Raw genomic sequence first — 5098 nt, 5'->3', positions numbered from 1 at the left:
TAGACCTTTACCCTTCTCTTCCCTTCTGGGACACCAATGAGTCTTAAATTTGGACGTTTTATTTCATCTATCATATCCCTGAGATCCCTTTCAATTTTTTCAATTTTTTTCTCCATTCTTTCTTTTGTTCTTTCATTTTCTGTTCTGTGCTCCTCGAGGAGGCTGAGTTGTTGTTCAAGCTCCTCTAATCTTGTATTATGAGTATCCAGAGTCTTTTTAATTTGGCCTACAGTTTCTTTAACTTCCATCAGATCTTCTATTTATTTATTTCCTCTTGCAATATCTTCTTTATGCTCTTCTAGCATCTTTATGTCTTTTATATTCTGTGCCATGCTCTTCTTCACGTCCTTTATATCCCATGCCATGCCTTTCTGTAGTTCTTTGATTAATTGGGCCATGTACTGTGTGTCTTCTGATCTTTTGATTTGAGTGTTTGGGTTCGGGTTCTCCATGTCATCTGGTTTTATCATCTGGTTTAAGATTTTCTGTTTCTTTTGGCCTCTTGGCATTTGCTTTACTTGATCTTTAATTTGTTAGAATTGTAGCTTGGTGGCATACACTTTCTCTAACTAACCAACAGATGGTGTCTGTGAGTCACTTATTCCCCTCAAGTCAGTTCTCCCCAACTTTGTGGTGTGTGGGGATCTGATTCTTCTGGGGTCCAATTGGTGCACTTAATTTGGGTGTGTTGTCGGTGGTGTCTGCCCTCAATGAGGGGCGTGTGCCTGAGCGGTTAGGGAGGAAGGGCAGGTTTAATAATCAGACCTCCCAGGTATTTCTGGAGGTTTAAGGCTGTTCTCTGCCACTGACCCAAAGTCCTTGGTATTGGCATAGGTTCCCTGGGATTTCCAAGCAGTTCCCCCCTCCCTGCTGTGCTTTTCCAGGACCTCTGCTGAGTGGGGGAGGGCCGTGCCACGTCACAGGTGAGCACCAGCCTCCAGGGAAGCCCTGGGCTGCTGGGCTCTGTAGGGGCATTTCCAGCCCACTTCAGAAATGGTTGAATGGGACATGTTAACTTCCCCCTTTCTGCACAGCTCCGCCCTCCCAGCTCTGGGACAATCAGCCTTGGGTGTATTCAAGGCCACTGTCCACGGCCGATATTGTACCGTGTGAGCAGTGCTGCAGGAAAGACTCCCTGTCAGGCTGGGTTTCTTGGCTCAGTGCTGTGCTGTGTGTTTGGCCCTGGGCAGGAGTAGCCCCGCCCACTGGGGAGACAGGTGCAAGTCGTGGGGTTTTTTTTTTTTTTGAAAGGCAATTCACTGTACATATTTTATTTACAGTTTTGTACACTGTCTTAATATGAATGGGACTGCTTCTCTACTTGAGCCATTTTAACCAAAGCAAAATAACCTAAGTAATACAAAGTGTTAAAATACAGCATAAAGATACAAAAACAGACATTCTAATTCTAGTTAGGAATGTAATTATGATGTTACATTTTTAAAAATCCACAATTATGTTTAGGAAATGTCACAAACATAGATTACTGATTTGAATGAAATGCATAAATTTGTAGCAAAGCTTTGTAGTTACAAAAACAAAAAACAAAAAAAATTACCAAAAAATGCACAAATTAATGTTTATTCCACCTTTGTCTCATATTCCTGGATCCTTCACCAATGTTACATGAAGAAAAAAACAAAAGCAAAACAAAATGAATAACTGAAATCAGAATCCCTAATGTTATCAAGTAGGGAAACAAATAAATTAAAATCTAGCAACCTTCAGCAAGAGTACAGCAAAGACAATGCTGTAAAAAGAAACAAAGAAAATTCCTAAAAAACTGTAAGCATCATATTCTTCCAAACCAGCAAAATATGCTCCTGCATACAATGGAACATTGAATTTTTTTTCCTTTAAGGTATAGAAATGCCAGGTTCTTTTTTGAATATAGTGGATGGGTAAATGTGTTTGTAATGTAATTCTACTAAGCTATTACAGAGTGGGCCAAGAACACATTTATGGATTCTGGGGATGATGTGTACTGTAATTCTTTGATTAGGTAGTGGATATGCTAGCCAAAATTAAAATAATAATAATAATATATGAACACAGAAGTACAAGACAAAGGTGAATGAGACTTCTCTTATATCTTAGCAACATTTAGATGAAAATCAAATTTAAATGCAGTCTACTCTGCCTTTGAAGAGACTTTGGTTCAGCTCCCAAATCTTGATTGCTTGACACAGTCTCCTATGAGAATACTCAGAAGGTGTCTTCTTAAACAACAAACCTATTTTTAGTGGTGGAGCCACTCTTAGTAGCTGTGTCTGCATGGGACTGATAACCAATCACTATCTTTGGAGGAAGTCCTAACCTTTCCTTGTATACCCTCCCTATATGTGTAACAGCATCTCTGTTTTCACAGTCAATAGTCCATATTGCTATCTTATCACCTTTAGTTCTAACATTAACAACGGCTCCACATACATCATCATTGTAGTCATCAAAAGATTCTCCAATAAGGCACAGGAGTGTCTCTAGCCAAAAGTGATCGAGGTCACTTTATCTCTGCTGTTTGTTCAATGCAATTAGCCATTTTTTGGTTTTTTTAATCTTTTGTTTTTTCATCTTCCCACATGGGCTCAATACCATCCTTAAAAAGTGAGTGGTCACAGCCAGGCATAAAATTACTAGACAACTGGATATGGTTGTACAGAGCCCAAAAGTCTTCAACAGTATCAAATTTAGAGATCAGTTGAAGGTTTGCTTGCCAAGTTTTGCTTTTATCATTTTTAAAATACCAAAGCGCCCATCTGTTCTGTAGTGGATGTTTAATATAGTGTTCTGGGTTAGCAACCTCCTGATTAGATTCTATTTTCTCTTCTTCTGTAGGTGGGGGATTAGGAGTTGGGGTGGTTTCCGGTTCCACAGTTGCCATCTTAGATCGATCTCCATGGGTTTTTTTTTTTCTTTCCTTTTGGCTCCCCTTTGCTCCCCTGGACCCGAGACCATCAGCAGTGGAGTGGGAAGGGGTATCTTCCACCCTAGACACCGAGGCCTTAGTCCAGACCACTCCTGTCTTATCTGCAGCTGTTCCCGAGCTTCTTTTTTTTTTTTAAATGCCAACCCACCGTTTCCCCACACTGCAGCATGGCCGAGGGACTCAGCCGAGTCAGTCACTCATTTCAGAATGCAGACTCTTGGTTTCACCAAACGCACATTCCCTTTGGCTTTAGCAGACCTTGTCCAGCTGGTGCTACTCTGGAAGTCGTGTTCTGGGTCACTTTCTGGTTTTTTATCTAGTGTTTTCCATGGAGGTGATTTTTGCTCTGTCTCACCTAGCTGCCATCTTAGGTTCCTCTCCTGGCCAATTTATTTTTGAAAGACTGCAAAGTCCACTCAATACAGAAGGAATTATCTCTTCAACACATGGTACTAGGATAACTGGATATCCATATGCCAAAATAGAAAAGTATAAGGACCCCTCTTTCACACCATACAGAAAAATTAACTCAAAATCGATCAAAGACCTAGATATAAGAACCAGGACTATCAAACTCCAGAAAAAATATATAGGGAAATATCTTCAGGATCTTGTGTTAGAGAATGGTTTCATAGACTTTACACTTAAACCACAAGCACCAAAAGAAAAAAAATAGTTAGATTGGACTTCATCAAAATTGAAAACTTTTGTGCATCAAAGAGATTATCATGAAAGTGAAAAAAGAACCTACTCAGTGGGAGAAAATATTTGGAAACTACATATCCAATAAGGGTTTAATATCCAGCATATTTAAAGAAATCCTACAACTCAATAATAAAAAGATAACTCAATTTAAAAATGAGCAAAAGACTTGAATAGACATTTCTCCAAAGGGGATATACAAATGGCTAAAAACCACATGAAAATATGCTCAATATCATTAGCTATTAGGGACATCCAAATCAGAAACCCAATGAGATACCATCTGACATTGATGAGAATGGCTGCTAGTTAAAAACAAGAAAATTATAAGTGTTGGGGAGGATGTGGAGAAATAGGAACATTCATTCATTGCTGGTGGAAATTTAAAATGATGCAGCTGCTGTGGAAGACAGTTTGAGAGTCCCTCAGAAAACCAGGTATAGAATTATGATGTGACCCGGTAGGGACTTGAACAGATATTTGTGCACTGATGTTCCTAACAGCATTATTCACATTGCCAAAAAATGGAAGGAACCTAAGTGTCCATCAACTGATGAATGGATATACAAAATGTGGTATATACATATAATGGAATATTACTCAGCATTAAAAAAGAATAAATTTCTGATGCATGCAAGAACATGGATGAACCTTGACGATGTCAGATTGCATGAAATAAGGAAGGCACAAAAGTACAAATAATTTATGATCTCACTGATATGAAATTATTAGAATAAGCAAACTCATAGAATCAGAATCTAGAATACAGCTTACCAGGTGCTAGGTTGGAGGTAGGGAATGGAGAGTTAATACTTAAATTGTATAAAGTTTCTCTTTGGGTCTATTTTAAAATTTTGGTAATAGGTAGTGGTGATGGTAACACAAAATAGCAAATGTAATTAATAGTACTGGATTGTATATGTAAGAGTGGGGAACTTTAGACCATAAATATATTATTTGAATAAAAATTAAAAGAAGAAATCATCTAGGACCACATCAACCACAGGACAATAAAATTACAGTTTAACAACCAAAAAATAAAGATGGTTTAAAATCTATGTCTGTGGAAATAAGGAAGATGGGGGACTGCACTTTTAATCTGGTTAAGGAGAAATCAGTTAAAATTGAAATCACAAAGCACTGCAAAATGAAAAGCAATAAGAGCTCTACATTTCAAAACCAGTGGGGTGTAGCCAAACTAGTACTCAGAGGAAAATGCATGGCCTTGAATGCATTTATTAGAAATCAAAATTGAAAACAAAGAAGCCAAGCTTTCAAGAATCTAGATGAAAGCACAGAAAATAAGGACAAATAAAAGTAAAAGGAAGTAATTAATAAAGTCAGAATAAATGAAAGAAAATACAAAGAATAGAGTTGAGCAATACACAAGAAACTGCTTCTTTGCAATGATCAAAAAATTTGATTATTCTTTCTGATAAAGAAAAAGAGAGGGGAGACATAATGATAGGA

The 5098-nt window shown here is 37.9% G+C and overlaps 1 pseudogene; it reads right to left on the bottom strand.

The window, feature by feature from the left end:
• Positions 1-2220: 2220 nt before the first annotated feature.
• Positions 2221-2881, bottom strand: LOC119524263 (annotated as a pseudogene).
• Between the last annotated feature and the right edge of the window lie 2217 nt (positions 2882-5098).

Source organism: Choloepus didactylus, chromosome Y (assembly GCF_015220235.1).
Source record: "Choloepus didactylus isolate mChoDid1 chromosome Y, mChoDid1.pri, whole genome shotgun sequence".
In the NCBI taxonomy this organism is placed as follows: domain Eukaryota; kingdom Metazoa; phylum Chordata; class Mammalia; order Pilosa; family Megalonychidae; genus Choloepus; species Choloepus didactylus.
Note: the sequence above shows the minus strand (reverse complement) of the source record. Positions and strands in the feature narration are given on the sequence as shown.